The sequence below is a fragment of the Corapipo altera genome, unplaced genomic scaffold (genome assembly GCF_003945725.1).
Source record: "Corapipo altera isolate COAL_440 unplaced genomic scaffold, ASM394572v1 0, whole genome shotgun sequence".
In the NCBI taxonomy this organism is placed as follows: Eukaryota; Metazoa; Chordata; class Aves; order Passeriformes; family Pipridae; genus Corapipo; species Corapipo altera.
In genome coordinates, this window is record NW_020884872.1 from 19,013,788 (window position 1) to 19,030,832 (window position 17,045).

Here is a 17,045-nt window from a genome sequence, read left to right on the forward strand (position 1 = left end):
TGCAGCTTTTCTGAATCCTTAGCATTTAGACAGCAAAAATAGCTTTAAAGAACAACAGGAAGAGTTCAGGTCTGTGTCTTCAGCAGACTACAAATGACTTGCAAACTCTGCAGTGTGATGGATTAAGGAAATGCCCTTTTGCTTCTGGACAACAAGCCTGAATAATCTAAATTTAGTGTCCAATTATAAAATTATCAAACAGTTGTGTTTCCTTCCTAGTCTGTGATCAAAAATGGCAGTGCCCAAGACGTGCATGGGTGTTGCATGTCTGAGCAGCAGTAAATGAGTGGGGCTCTGTGGGAGAGCGAGCAGAGGCTTCTGTGACAAGCCTTAGCACTTGAGAGGCGAGAGAGCAGAGAGGGTGGTGACAGTGGCGGAATGCAGGGACTGCTGCTGGCCTCTTACAGAAGGGCAGGGACACAAAGCTGTTGCTTTGTGTTAACCTTTCAAAGCTGTGTCCCCAGATCTTCGTTTGCAAACCCTAGCCATGATGATCAAAGCTATGAGCATTTCTTAAGAGAGCCTATCTGCTTTTATGGCTAAATATAGGACTGCCTTTCTCCTTCCCAGTCGGTAAGTATGCTCCATGGGCTGTGGGTGCCAAAACTGTCTGCAGACTCTATCCTTTCTATTCCTCCTGACCCCCTCATGCCTTCTGTGACCAGCTCTGTAACACGCCTTTGAAAGCTTTGCTGCTCCTAATGTGCCTGCTGTTGCTCCTGGTGTGGTGCTTTCTCTAGGGACTGTCTGCCCTGCAGTGGCTGTGTCTTAGGGAGACAGGAGAGTGTCCAGCTGATCATGGGACTTGGGTGGGATTCAGGATTCAAGAGGGAATGCATGTCAAACTATGCTCTGCCTGGTTTTGGGACTCCCCATCTATGACAAACTAAAAATAAAAGTCAGAAGAGCCATTCTGCCAAAGGTCTTTCTCTCTGAATGTGAGTCCGTACATGAGAGGACCGTGTTTCATGATCATGCATGATCAGACATATCTGAGCTGAGTTCACACCAATCCTTTGTCTTCAGGTTAAGGAAAGCATCTTTCTTCCAGAGTATTCTTGAGCACCTGCTTTCATTTGCAGATATGTTTTTATGGCATCCTGGTTTCCTTTTAGGGTGAAAGGTCCATTAATGTCGTTTGGAATGGGGGCTCCAGTGAACAGCAGTACTAAAACCTCTGCCTGCATCCCCTCCAGCATAATGAGACCTAATGGCCCCTTCTGCAGAGAAAGTTGATCTGTCTAAACCTAAATCTTTATGCAAAAGCTTAAGCTAATAGGTGAAATTTAAATCAAATTTGAAATCTAAAATGCATTAATTTAAAAATTAATATTTCCTCTTAGTATTTATTCTTATTTATCCTTTTAGTTAAAAATGTCATCTTTACTGATTTCATTTGGTCCAAAAGCAACTCTCTTTGCAGCCATAGTGGTTTTCTTGCTCCATATTCTTTTTGAAGACATTCAGCTTCATGGTTCTCCTTTTTTTGTCCCCTTTCCAGGCTTTATTTTGCAAGCAACTCTTTACAGAGGAGTTCAGCATTTGTAAACTTGTGCTGGTGGCATGGCAAGAATGGTAGTGATAACACTGCTTTCCTGTGAGCGACTCAGTGATTACAGATGAGGTGCCAAACTCCTGTGAGATGTAGGTACATCCACATAAGAACTGGCATACTGGCTGAGATGAAGAGGATCCCTGACACCCTAATGCTGTTTTCTATGATAGGCAGGAATGATGATTAAAGGAAGTGTAGGAGAAAAATTAAGAAGTGTAAGACATAGGGTAGGTTTTCCTATCCCCTGTGGTCAGTGATTTAGGATCTTCTGTAGAATATACAATATTCTACACAATAATCTGAGCGAGATTGTTTAATAGCCACTGGTGGTCGGGAACTTGTCTATTCAGTTTTCAAACCCTTATACCCATTTTCACTCCTGACTTTAACAGTTGTTACAATGAATTCCACCACTGAATTATTTCCTAATGCTGATGGATTCTGTCTTTTTGTAGAAAGGAAGAACAGGTAGTGTCATCTCTGTTTGGAGTAATATGCTCTGAATATGCAGGGTTTGGGAAGATTGGATGTACAGTGGTACAAAAGGTTTATTTACTCTGGTTTAAGGATTTAATTACTCCAGTTAAAGGCAACCTGCAATCATCCATTCCTCCCACTTCCCTTCAACAGCTATAGCAGTTGAGGGACCTCAGGGGTAGTTCATGTGACAGAAAATTAATCCATAAGACTACTAGTTTTCCTTTGGAGTAGCAGCCTTGCCATATATCCAGAAAACCAAGAGCGTGCAAGTGGACATGAGGAGAGAAGAGGGATGCAGGACCACTCTTGTAGTGTCAACCCACCACCAGATGGGTTAAGCCAATCATGAGTCTGTACAGGGTCTCAATGGCAGAAGTGTTTGAAAAGTGTAGCGCAGCACATACTCTTTGTCTAACTTGCCATATAGGTATCATATCTTTTCAGGGCTTTCTCATTGAGAACCTTGTTTGGTTTTTTGCACTTTGCTAAGAAAAATTCCACCCTCAGTGACATGGGCACAAGAACCACCTAAGTTTGAATAGTTTGAACCACAAGAAGAATGATGAGCTTATTCCTTTTGTGCTTGAGAAGGAGGAGCCTCTTAAATGTAGTTCTCCAATCTGTTTCTGTGACCTCATTTGGAAAAAAAAATCCCACCAGCTATGATAAAAATCATAGCTACAAGTTTTCCTTCTCTCTCTTACTGCTCTTCAGATTTAATCTCATTAAATTGAGATTTTCCATTACAATACAAGGCATTAATTTGCTGCTGTTTTGTATAATGCGTAGTGCTTATCCACATACTGGCACCTTTATGTTCCAGTGCTGTAGGGAAGATGTAAGAATTTACTTGCAGACAAAGTGACAGACACTGTCAAGTTCACTTAGATATTTGGATTTAACTTACAAATTTAGATCAAAAGAAGAGTGATTAATTTAATTTCTTTTCCTTTGTATATATCTCATATTATTCAATTACAATAATACCAATTTTGCCATAATGGTGTTGCTCATTTAATAATACTCAACTGAAAGGAAATGTGATAGTTAAAAACATGAAAAGATCCTAAGTCATGAAGTTCAGACCTTAAAGGATTGGCAGGTTCTAACAGCGATTTTTTTCTTGTATCTATTTACAAAATTGAATCTTGATTTTTTAAAACTGAGGAAAGGGAATGTTTGAGTATCCCTTCCCCCACTTAAAAAGTCCACAAAGCTTTGTTAAGAAAATAAACAGAAAAGCCTCCAGAATTACATGAGCTCCAGAAGAATGCTATAGTCCAGCTGCAGCTGAGGCTGAGGCACATCGGTGGCTCCAGTTCACTGCAGACACAGCGTGCTCTCCTCCCTTATGCTGAGAGCTGCCCTGCATTAGCTTTGGTTGGATTCCCACCATGTCTGTGTGTCATGACAGTCCTTGAGCAGCAAAACTGACATTCTTTTTAGCCTCCATCAAGTGGGCACCAGGGTTCATGCACTGGTACCTCTGGCAGAATTAACACACTGCACAGTCCAAAGCAAAACACTCTGCTCATTGGATGGTATTTCATAGGTGAATGCAGAAAAACTGATAAAAGATAATGACAGAGGCTGCAATATTGAAAGCTTTCCTATGTGGCTTTCTGTCCAGATGAAATAATGAGCCTGAGAGATGGCTGCCCCATCTGAGACCCTTAGCTGGACCTGAGGTCATCCTGTAAGTAGCAGACATAGCTTTGATATGGCAGATATCACACCCAGAGGTGTGTAGCTTCCTCTGCCTTTGGTTCAGAAGCAATTTTCCACAAGAATCCCATAGTTATCATTTCCATGCTCAAACATACTCAAAACTATGTGAGTAGTTAGTTGCTACCCTGAATCATAGCCATTGTCTGCAGCCTGTGATTAAATAAAGAGTAAGAGGGAGATTTGTATTGCACTTTGAATGTTTCAAAATATTTTTGAATTAAAGACAATACCAAGAGCATTCATTTGCAAATCAGTAGTCTAAAAATGATCCCATTTATTGGAATAATACAGATGGTAGACAGACATATACAGACATTGCCTTACGGATCCCTCTAGGCTGATGGAACAGGTCACTGCAACCATCTGTTCATCACTGTGCTGTGTCTGTAGGTCTCAGAGGTACCAAGAGACCAGGATGTGTGAAAGTTAGATGCTTATGGTTCAAGCAAGAAATCAGTCAAATCTTCTCCAGCTACCAGTGTTAACCATTCAAATAAGCCAAGATGCTTTTGCTTAAAATTAAATAAGGAACATAATATTTTTTTTTTCTCTCTGAGGACCCATGGGATCAGTAATTTCTGTTAGAAAAGTGATGATTTACGCAGGATCAGAAGAGAACTTCTTGTGCTAGTACAGCTGGGAGCAGAGGGTACAGAGGGAGCAGAAGAGTCTGTCATGGGCGGTTTTCAGATATGACTTTGTTGTTTCGTGTCTTTTGTTGGAGTGTTCTTCTGTAGAACACCACCAGGCCTGGGCATCATCATCAGCAAACTGCTGCTGCCTGCCTTCTCATAAGTACCAACAAAAAGTGACAATCTACCTTTTTTCCCCTCAGACAACCTACCTGGGTCTCTCCCCATGTGAACATTGCTCTTCTTTTCTTTGGAATCTCTTGTGGGCTGTAGCCAGTCTCTGCAGTCCTCATGGGGCATTTCAAGTGCCGAAATTTTATCATAAGGCCCGCATGAAGTTTTGCTGGCACAGGGACTGATCCACATCCTTGGTTGTGAGTAGAGCTAAGCCAACAGTGATTGCTTGTGCAGCCTTGCTGGGCTGACTGGGTCCCCAGCTGTTTGTGAAATTCAGTGGTGTCTCAGAGAGGAGCAGTGGGAGTTCCTGGCTATTGTGTGTTCATCTCTGAGAACTGCTCCAGGAGGCATTGAAGCCTGCTCCAAAAGGCCCTTGAGTTGGGGGCACTGGGCACATGAAGGCTTTGATCATATGAAAGTGTCCATTTCCAGCCAATGATCAAGAATTTTGGTAATCCCTGTCGTATTGCCGTATCCATGTCTTCATTCTTTATCTGCTTTACCTTTTCTCACATTCTCTGTTGATATGGTTTGAAGCTGGCTCCCTGCCAAGTCTCCAAACCTTACCACAAGAAGTCGTCCCCCCCCCAAAACCTCAGGGAGAAGAGGGAGAAAAACAACCAAGAAAACCTGAAACGAGAGAGAGACAGCTAAAGTGATATATATAAAAATATTTACACTTATGTTACAGTTATATACAATTGAAATATATATATACAATTTCACAAGGGAAAGGGAAGGGGGAAGGGAAAAGGAACAAAACCAAAATAAAATATATATATATCCCAATTAGTAGCCCAATATCTATCCACTAAAAGAGTTAGCAAAGAAATATCTCACTACTCTCCTTGGGACAACCGAAAGTCTCTCTGGAACGATCGCCGGCAACCTCCGCCTCCCAAGGTCGACAAGGCCTTACCAGGCCTCGCTCCCCAACACAGCAGACTCAACAGCAGGGAACCTGCACCCCCAAGCCGCTGGAAGGAAAGAGAGCGAAGGCTCCTTTCTTCTTATAGTCTGGCTTACGTAAAAATCGTAGGGAATACTGGGTAAATCTGGATCCTTCCTTGGTTACAAACTGGTCACCAAGGAAGGCCTAGCCCAAACCACCACACTGTCATAGAAAGACTTAGCAAACTTAATTGCAAACCTTTACCTGTAGTAAGCATATTGTATCTTACTTTAGTGGAAAAAGAATGAATAGCTTTGCAAATTTCAGCTTAGTACCAATGGTGGATGGAGAGATGGTATAGATGAAACCAAGGGGAGGGACATTTCCCCGTCTTGCTGCCAGGCCTATGGATACCTGAAGGGGAAGCTACAGATCCTTTGATTTCTGACTTTGATACCTGTCTTTGAGTACTTTAGAGTACTTTTGACTCTTTGAGTCTGAGTTTTATGGCTAAATTTTTATGCGATACTCCATTGAAAGAGCAACATTAAACCAAAATGTTAAATAAGAGATACTGCTTTGGCTATTGAGTTTACAAATTACAACTTTCTGAAAATTGGAGACTCCTGTTATTACAGACAGAGTGATATTCTAATATAATTTTAGATGGCCACAGCAATTTTGAATGGAAAAGGAGATAAAACATATCCATTTGATCCCTGTAATTGCATCCGCATCAGCTACATGAGTAAAAACTGACACTTGTAATTGGTTTTGCAATACAGATCAAAATTTTCTATGAAACTGGAGTTAAAGGAGACATGAAGGAAAGGGAAGGCATGAAAGCTACTGGTTGGGAAGGAGAAGGAAATACCTGAAACCCTTTTCCTTTTCTCCAGCTGTACCATCTAGCTGTTTCTAACTCAAGAGACCAGAGCAGCAGACTGTGAAGCAGAGTGGCAAAAGAAATGAAAGAGTTAAATTGAGTTGGAGAGAAGCAGGGACAGTCCAAATCTGTGGAAGGAAAATACTTCCCAAAATGGGTCAAAAATAACAAATACAAAATGTACTGAATGAACTTTTGTTTTTGCTTAAGATTAACTTAAATTTTTTAGAAGAGGAAAAAAATACTTTCTCTAACAACACGAACCCTGTGTATATTTACCTGAGGCTTATAGAAATAGCTCATATGACAAGTCTGGCTCCATAAACTCCTCCTAAGAAGCCTGGATCAGCAAAATTCAATCTGAAATCTGTATATACATTTTTAAAAACTGTCTGAGATTTCTAAGTTAACTAATAGAGTAATCTTTTGTTTGTAAAAAGATATAACAGTTTTATAAGTTGATACTAAAGTCCATGGAAATCAGTTTTCAGCATTCAGTGCTTTAGTTAACTTCAGATTTAATTCTGCTGATAAAGAAATGCTGACTCAAGACCAGACACATAAAGTAAGGACTGTTTGTAAATATGTTTAATTATTTTTTATATATTTTTGTCTTTTTTACTCACGGGAGATTTTCAGCAGTTTCACGCTTCAAATAAATCTTAAGAAAGAAGTCAAAGCAAGCAGTCAGCTGCTCTAACGCCTATCAAATAGTGCTTTTCTGCATGTTTTACTAATAGATGAACAGGCAATCCCATTTATAGAACATACTACATGTTGACAGAGTGCATTACTTCATTTTGCAGTATTGGCAATTCGAGATCTTAGCAAAACAATGCTGAGGTCGCTCTCATTCTGTATTGCCATCCTTGGAATGTGGCTTGGGTTTTCATTAACTCTGTCGCTACAAGGTACCGCAGATGGAGGCAGATTTTATAGGGGGGTTGTAATAAACATCAGAGAGCAGTAAGTTGTAAACAGCTTAAATTCTTTGTCCTGTGTGGATGAATTCCTTCTCCTTAACACTTTGATGTTCTCAGCATCTTGTGAACTCTTGGTCTAATTGGAGGTGAATGGGTGGATAGCGTGAAGGGCTTTGATACCTCCCAGCTGGTGTGTGGGGAGAAGTGGTCTCAAACTCCTGCACCCAGCAAATATATGCTTCAATATAAACAGTAAAAGTTTGGATACTCAGCCCGGCGCTTGGCTCGCAGCATTCTGGCTCTGCTTTAGGAGCACAAATCGTGTACAGGATCAGTTCCAAGATTTCCCCTTGATGTTTCAATCAAGGGAGAAGGACAAAAAGGGTGGGGGGGAAATAGCATGGCTCTCTCACTGCTGCATTATTCCTGCTTTCTCCTCTTCTGGCTTCATTGAGATCACCAGTATTGTCAAGTTAGTGTAAAACTGCTGTGAATCTTTCCAAGGCCTTTCCTGTACTTACATTTTTTCGAGTCTTACCAGGACAGTTAAAGCAATGCAAGTCACTTGAGAAGAATTTAACTACAAAGGAACTGGATGTCCTTATTGCAGAAGAAGAGCAGACTAGTGGGAGATTCTTTAGGAATAGTTGCAATGCTTTCAATTCATAGCTACCTTTTTTCCAAAACAATAGCCTGAGAATAGACTAGCATTTTTATACAACCCAGCCTTTCCCAAGCTATTTTGCCTAGAGGGATCTTCTCCTCCCAGATTAGTTTAAGTGTCATTGCTTAGCAGCACTGCAGCTATACCACCTCTGGTTCTATGGATCTGGAAGGCTGTGGGCTATGCTCTGCTTTCACCTTCCTCCCATCCCTGCAAAGGGAATAGCTGCAGTTTGGGATATACTGGAGATAGCTACGAGGGATTCAGTATATTTCTATCAGTAAAGGATCTTGTAGCTTAAAACAATACATCTCTGCAGTTGGAGAAATGCTTGGATGATGGTGCATGTCATATGAATTGTGCTTTCATGTTCCTCTTGCTTTTTTCAAATCACTTTCTCAACAGTGCTTGCAGTCGAGCTCCAGTTTCCAGGTAACAGGGAGCATCAGATGCCCAAGTACTGGGTGATTTAACCTTTCACTGAATAAAACTGGGAAGCAGTTTGAGCACTAACATAATATAATCCTTCAGTGAAACTCAGCTCTTCTGGCATGAGGACTAATTTGTGAGAGCAGCATGCCATATTTACAGCGCAGCAGTCACATCTGGTGCAACTGTTGACCTGACTGCTGCAGGGGAGAACAAAAGTACAGTAAATACACATTTTGCTGTATGTTTACTAGGCTGTGTTTTCAGAAATGTGCACTGCTAAGTACCGAGTTAGTCCAGGGATCCTCTTGTTTTGCCTGGACATATAAGACAGGCCTTCTTACAGATCCCTTCCCCAAACTCCGACTTGTGTTAGTTTATATTTTAGGAACATATGACAGTTGAAACAGGCTATCCAGCCAGTTGGACTAAAGATCTTTAACACAGTTATTACTACCTTTGTGTAGCACCGCTTGCTGTAGGGCTCTGGATATGGATGTGTCTGCAATGGCAGCTTTTACAGGTGGGCACATAGAGTTGGTTACTCGTCTTGGTCTGGAAATGTGTTCAGCAGATCAAACATGGCATCTGCTTTAGACTGCTGTGTTCCAAAGAGCTTTCAGCTCTACTATCTGTACTGTATAGAGTAGGTCTTCAGTGACTGTAATGGGGACCAAAATGCCTAACTCATGCATAGACAACGGTAGATAGCTGTCTGAATATGAAGATGAGTCCCACCTGGAACACTTGGACATGGTTGTTGTTGGTTGTTTGATTTTTTCCTAACTGCTTTACAATGTTTTTAGACTTAGGATAAGAGTCGTCCAGAGTGTTTAAGATTCTGCATTTCTCCATCTCCCCTTAGGTGCTGAAGTCAGTTCCTTCATAGTCTCTCTCACTTGTCATGACAGGTCAGGGGAACTTTTATGCCTGAATCATTAGGTGATTGAAGTTTCTTACTAGAAAACAAATATGCTTTGATGCTTCTGCAGCCTCAAGGTGAAAACAACAATAAACTTACAGTCAGGGAAAATGATGCTCAAATAAAACTCATTACTGCTTGAAGCCCTCAGACTCCATACACTGAATTGTAACCATATCTGTTCTTCACAGTAACACCAGACCCTGGTGCTAGAGCACACTGTAAAAATGCCTTGTTAACCCTGTGGACAGTCATATATACAAGTTTAAAGTACCTCATAAGGAATTCATATTGCATATGATTCCATTTTATAAATACAAAAGAAGAAACATTTCAAAAGCCATTAATCACGCTAATGAGTATGAATTTACTCCAGTGGAAAAAAGTTGATTTGCTGGCTTTTGAATATTTCATTTGCAACTCCTTGAATCCATTTCTAATCAATCCAGGAAAACTATCCCTGAGTTACAAGCAGGCTGCATGAAGACTCTGGATTTATGACTGTGAGAAAATCCTCCTGGGCTGTCCCACAGCCCAAGGTCTGGGACTGATTCAAGAGTATGTATCTTTGGTTAAGTCCATCCAGTGATCCAAACCCTGATACAGTGGTCCTGAAAATTCTTGATTCCCATTTCTAGTGCAGGCTGCCTGGCATAACTGCTCTGCAGTGGTTCCCGGGCTGTAGGACAGGCTGCCTGCCAGGGCTTGGCACCACTGGAGATGGCACGGCCCTGCAGCTTGTCAGTGCCAAGACTCAGGGTGTCACAGGATTGTGGCAAATCCTAATTCCATAGTAATTCTCAGGCTGCCTTTCTGGCTTCCCAGGCTCCCTGCCCTGGAGCAGAGATGTGCTGGGATGCCTCCCAGGGACCATCACTCCAAGGGCAGTTTGCATGAGCACTCCCTCAGGGCTGAGAGAAAAGAGGAATTTCTGTCAGGCTCATTGCTAACCAAGCAGACTACTTCATGATTTGTCTTTTTCTGACTGAAAAACAAAGTATAAGAATTCATAGTTCACAAAAAGTTTGAAAATGTTGGCTTTAGAGTCAATTGAATGAAAGTCAGATTTTGAAAAGCAAAGTTCCTTCTCAGCTGGAGCACTAGTTTTTCCACCATCTCCAGTGAATACTATGAATAATACTACCCTGACTCTTAATTTACAGTTGAAATCCAGAACAGAAGAATGTGAGGTCCATCTGCTTACATGATCCCCAAATTATTGACAACTACAAAAACATGATGTTTGTAACCACTTCACATATAGCCTGAAGTGTATTAAACAATGACTTCATTTGAAGAGGTTTGTTAACATTATGAATATTATTATTGTTGGTCACAAGAGGCTTGGTCTTGTTCCAGTCTTGAAATAATTACTTTTACACTACAAAACTGGTTTATGAATTACAACATTAAATCAAAATGTACAGTAGTCATGTTACTTCTTGGGAGGTTTATTATGTAGTTATTACTCTACAGACTAAATGGATTTTAACAGTGCCATACTATTTGTGAAACAATTTTGAATAAACTTTCGGTTTTTGAAAGAGCCCTTCATCCTAAATTCTTGTCAAATACTCATATGGTAAATTTACATAGGAGCCTGTGGGTTGATAAGCATTATTCTTTCTAGTCAGAGCAAGCAGATCATGTATCTGTATCTGATTTGTTTCAAGTTAGTGATTTTAATTTTTTTTTTTTATATAGCTGCAATTTCTACAAGTCATATGTAATGAAAGAAAATTGTGCTTTTCTCCCTCTCCCGTTCCTGGAAGATATTTATGGGAAAGGGATAATTGCTAGTGAGAGCTCAGCCCAGTAATGCAGTTTACAGTGAATGTGAGTTGCAAGGAGATAAACAAGGAAGGAAATACATGGAGATCCACCCACTTTCAGGAACTAGAAAAATCTTCCACAGAATTGTTATTTTTCCCCGATGTGTATAATTTGCAGAGATGAGACTTCACTGAGGTTTTTGGTTTGTACGCTTAAGTCCCTTAAGCTGTTTTGATACTCAGAGTCACAGAACCAAACTTATTCAGTCACAGAATATTCTAAGTTAGAAGGGACCCACAAGGATGTCAACCTGGAATTTACATTTGCTTCCCTTTTTTTCCCCTTCTTTCTCCCCCTTATATTCTTCCCTTATTCCTATCTACCTTTTTGGCTTGTTCTGTGTCAGCAAGGAAAAACAAACATAAAAAAAAAAACTAGGCCTGAAACCTCGTCATTTATCTTCATGTGAAACAATGAGTGGTCCCATTTATTTAAATTGCACCTCTAAGGAGAGAAAAGGATGGCAAGATAACTGGTAGTTTCTTCTGCAGCTTTAAAACCCAAGTGAATTCTAGTGACCCACAGGGCAAATGCTAATTGTTGTTGAAAAACTATTTTGTGCTATGTGCTAGGGTAATTTTTTTTATTTACAGGTTAGTAGTTTGGAGTTTTAGTTTAAACATATTCTAGTGAATTTTCACTGATGTTGGAAATAGAGACCAATGTGCAAATGAAAGGGATGCAAAGTAATTTAACCTTTTTCTAACATATAAGTCTTCTAGATTAAATTTCTTTGCCATGCTGCTGATAACTGATAGTGCAGTAATATGCACAATCACATACAGGACATCACTGACCTACAAATTATACAGTATATATACAGGAGCCTATAACTTAAACAGTATAGTGATTTACTGAATGGAATAAATTTGAATGTGATAGCTAGAATTAAATACCTGAGTGAGATTCTGGTAGCACACCAGTACTAACAAACTCCTGGACGCTTGCCAACATCTTTTACCTTAGGGAAAGGTTTCCCTTGTGATTGCTCCATGAGTTGTCCGTTTCTTACATGGAGTGCTTACCAGAAGAAGTGGTTTTGGCCCCGGGGCATGTTGTTTTGATTCTCACCTTCCCCTAGGGCTACGTCTGTGTTGCTGCTGCTCCTTCCCAGCTGGTGCCTCATCAGGCAGCAGCAGCAGCTCCAGCAGCTCTGGCTGACGGCAGGCAAAGAGCATGGGGAACAGTGGAGGGTCCTCCTCTAGATGCTTACAGATGCCACTCCTAAGAAAAGCTGCTCCTCCTGCAGCTTTGAGTTAGTAACCTGGAGTCCACTTTGCCACTTTGGAGTTGGACCATGTGGGAACGTTCTGTGGGTGTGCACAGGATGCAGTTCCTCTCAGCTTGCACCACCTGGTGCAAGCACAAGATAGGTATTTGACACGATGCTTTGTACCTGGTCCCCAGGAATAAGGTGCTAACTTCTTCCCCACCAGCAGGAGCAACACTTGGGCAACAGCTCCTTGAGAGCAGTAACAGGGTCACGCCCTTCTAGTGTATTAGACCTCCTAAGGGCTTTCAGACATCTAGGAAATTACAGTGATCAAGTTCTTTCTAAATAGGATTTCTTTTGTCTAAGAAGATTTACGTCACTGTTGTAAGGAAGCATCTCCACAAGTGAGAGGGCGCTTCTTTCTTCATGGGCATTACGTACTATTTCCCTAAGCTCTGTTACAAACTGGTGAGAAACTATCAACATATTTTGATGGGTAGCAAATAAACACTTAAAAAGAAGTTCTGAACAAAAGATTTTTGCAGTGTATTATTCCTAAATTCTGATTCCTTGGTTTTTAGGTTTTGTTTCTCAAGCTTTATGCATTTGACATATTTATCTGTAATCTTTTCTTTCTTCTTTTTGAGAAATAAACTGTAACTTGTAATGACTGAATGACTATTTGGCCAGAATAATAAAAGTGCTAATTCCCCGAGGAAGAAGTGTGCTGCCAGTATCACTCTTGGCTCTGGTTCAGCAGCCACAGAGGCAAGTCTTTTCCAGATTTGCAGTTAGCTCAGTGTGGAGCTGCATTCATATGCTGTTATAAAGGTCAAACACAACATGACCTTCATGCTTTAGTGAAGCTTTTACACCTGAAGATATCTATTGTGTTTTCACTTGATAAGTATGGTAGCCCCTGCTTTTCGGAATGAGAAGAACCAAGACAGTGAGACTGTTAAGGACTTTTCTGCCTGAAGGGCAGCCATCTGACCTAATTGTCATGGACTCCCACCTGAATGAAGCAGGCACTTCAATGTATGTGCCTTATTTTAGATGCCTACTTGGAATGACATACATTGCCCACCAGATGTGTGGGTTTCTTCCTATGGAGCCTAGGGTGATAAGCTGAGATGGAGATTGTAGATATTTTTAGGTGAGACAAATTAATTATTGCTATAAGGACCATGCTGGCTGCCCTCCCATTACAGGGTGGATTTGGAAACTTTTTCCAGCCTCATCTGATGTGACATCAGACAGCTTGAGTCACTAGTTCCAAGAGAAGTTCGTGGTAGAGAAGTAGAGAAGTTACTTCTCCCTGGTTTCATAACTGTGTGCTGTCTGCAACTGTAAAACTATTTTCCTTTGTTTAATAGCAATTACTGTTGAGAAAACACTCAGTTCCCAGAGTAATACTGGAAAAACAAAACCTGGCTTCATTAATGATCAGGCAGGTAAAATTCAATTACCTACTCGTTTCCCAGCTGCTGTGTTGAAATCAACTAAATTTTAGCTGGAACGTTGTTCATTTTTCTTTTCTGTTGTCAATGACAAATGATAAATAGAATAGGAGGGAAGTTGTTACTGTAATCTATCTTTGCAGGTGTAAAGCACACATTCCAGCTCCTTAAAGCTGTGTAAGGAACAACCACAATGGGAACCATGGAAAGCATTAATAAAAATGCAAGGAAGCAGTACCTCATACAATAGAAATTATTTAAAATTAGTTCTAGAAGTTTTTTGCAGTTTCTATTGTTTTTTCTTATTTGAGTTGTCTTGGAGTGAATATGCAGGAAATTAACTGCAATGCTTCATATCATCTGTTAAGAGAAGCTGACCTGAAAGGTTTACACTTCCCAAAGTGAGCCGCACGTATTCCTTGGGTTCCAAATATCAGGCAAGTAAAGGAGGAAGGAAGTTTGGAAGGAAATCAGAGAGGAATCATAAATAAATCGTAAGTGAATAAGGATGTAATGTGAAAGGGTAAAAGGTAATCAGAACAGCGAGAAAGATCTGTGTGCTAATCCTAGTTGCTAAGTGGCTTAAAAGAGGGAAGCATGATTGCAGGCAACTGACTACTACAGCTCAGTGTGTTACTGCTCACTGCAGACTGGGGTGTGCTCCAAATCCTGTGCAATTTGAAGTCAGGTAGACTCTTTGGCCAGTCTGTAAGTCACAGCCACAACAGCTCGCGATCAAAATCCAGAAAGCTTTTGTTTTGAGGTCTGGCCTTTGAAAACACCTTCTGTAATCAGCAATTAGTTTTAAATTCTGTTACTAGGTACACAAAAATCTTGAACTCTACTGCAGAATTTCTGATAGCTGCAACTTAATAAGTCATTTAAGATTTTATACTTGAAGACACTTAAATATTTTCTTCCTATTTTTTATGTTGTGTGTACCGAACAAAACTGAATCTAATAAGCCTGTGTTTTTCTGGGTTGATACCCCCCCAAACTGTACGTTTCTGCCTATAACTCTTTCCTTGTCATTGTAAAAAGTTCAACTACAGTTTCCTGATTGTGTATTCTTTATTTTTATTCTTAGCTGCACCAGTGTAAGAACCTGTTACTATTACAAAGCACTTCCATGCACGCAGCTTTTCTGCCCCCAGTATCCTGCTCCCAACTAGACAGCCTCCAGATTTCCTTTGTGCCAGGTCTGGCACTCATCTGCTCCCTCAAAGGACTGATTCAGCCTGCTAAATGGAAATAAAACTGTGTGCTCCATTTGCTATATTGGTTTGTGAGAAGCACGGAGGCAGAGGGAAGGGAGGTGGTGGCAGCATGCAGCTGGGAGTTGGGAATGAAGAGGGCTAGTAGGAGCCCAACTTTTTGGTGGCAATGAGTTTCTAGGCCAAACGAGTTTGACCTGCAAAACTTCACCTTTAGTCCTTCCCCTCTCTGGCTTCTTCCTCTAGGGCATTCTTCACCTTCCTGGCTTCGTGGTTTTCTCCTTTTTCCTGAATTACTCTGTTTCCTTAAAGTTTTGCATCTCTCTCTGTGCTGGTTTGCTTCTTCTCTACCTTCCAGTAGGGGGTTTCTGCTCTCCTCCATACTATTCTTTTCACTTTGGGGTGTTTATTAGAAACACCCCCCCTGTTTTAATCCTTTTGTAATGTTTAACATTTCCTTTTGCATTAATGGGGTCAGAAAAAGGTGGTGATGCTATAGAGCTCGAGGGTAGAAGTCCTGCAAACCTCTTCCCAAACTTGTTCACCTTCTTGCTGTGGTAAAACTTGCAGAGCAGAGGAAAAAACAGAAGGAATCAGAGCATGTGATATATGTAGAGTTCTCTGGTTCAAAACATCTCCTTGAAATAAAAAGCAGAAATTTGGGAGGGAAAACCAGGCACTTAGATCCCATTATTTTTTTCAAACTTCTTTTCTGCCTGCCTGGAGATCCTGATGATTTGTAAGGTTTCTTTTTGTTGGGTGCTGCTTTCCAATACATGCTCTGCAACTGCTCAAGTATCTACCCTGCCTTGTTTTCCAGGAACGGGAGCAGCACAGATTGTTCACCCGAGACAAAAATGAACTTTATTGGTGAATGCAGATAATGTGTTCTTTGTTCACGCCAAGTTGACTGTCCATGGGAACACTTAAAAGATGATTTCCTTTGCAATAGGAATTAAGATCCATGCAAGATCCATAACTGGAAGCTCGTTGAGTACAGGACATCATCATCAGAGCACATAAAAACTTTGGCTCAATTGATTTATCCTTCCAGCATGTATTTTGAGTTATTTTACACATTTTTGTCCCAAAATAATTTTTCTTTTCCCACTAAAGTACTATGTTACCTTTGTTTAGAGATAATGCAATGAGCTGGGAACATGTTTGCCTAGATTGTAGGTTGGAAACAGTAAAACTCATTAATTACATATATGTCATGCAGCACTACAATAAAGCCACTTCTTCAGAGAACAACTGAGAGTAACTTGAGGAGTTACTGTGCTAATTAAGATTTGTGCAGAGCACTGAAAAATGATTAAAAAGGTGAAAGAGGGCTCAGAAAATCATGTAGGCTGTCCTAGGTTCTGCTGAGGCCATGCCTAACTGATGGAGGTTTTTAAACACTTCCATTGATGGAGATGCCATAATCTCCCCAGCCAAGTCACACAGAAATCACTACCAATTATAACACATCAGAATGCAATTTTCCTTCCACGAATTTGTTTGATCGACCATTCGTGTAAAGACATATTCATAAAATAACAAATAGGCCGTGACATAGCATTTCGCTCTTCAAAGTCTACAGCGTTAAAGAATCGCGAGCCAGTCCACCCAAAGCACGCGTTACAAAAACACGAACAGGAAAAGTTATGTTTTATTTGTCCCTCTCTCCTTCACCTTTAGGTCCTCGCCTCCAGGTGCTGCCAGGGGCCGGCGTGGGCTGGCCCGATGTTTTGCCCCGAGGCTGCGGGACGGGGCGGCTGGAGCGGTCCCGAGCGGTCGGGGGCTCGGGACAGCGCCTCCACGGGGCGCCTCTCCTGGCGGGATCTCGGGGACGCTCGGGACGGCCAGAGCCGGGAAAGGAGCCACCCTCTCCTCCCCTCGGCGCTGCGGGAGCCCCGCAGGTCACCCCGCAGGTGCGGCGGGAGAGCGGCCCCGCCGCCGGGAGGCACCGCCTGGGCGGGAGAACCGAAACCCCCCCTCCAGCGGCGCGGGAACCGCCTCCTCCCGCTGCCGCCCCGCTCTGCCGAGGGGCTG

The 17,045-nt window shown here is 41.4% G+C and overlaps 1 protein-coding gene across 2 annotated transcripts in view; it reads left to right on the forward strand.

Moving 5' to 3' along the window:
- The window catches only part of ARHGAP6 (Rho GTPase activating protein 6), a 323,769-nt gene that overhangs the window by 144,726 nt on the left and 161,998 nt on the right, over positions 1-17,045 (forward strand). The window lies entirely within an intron of this gene.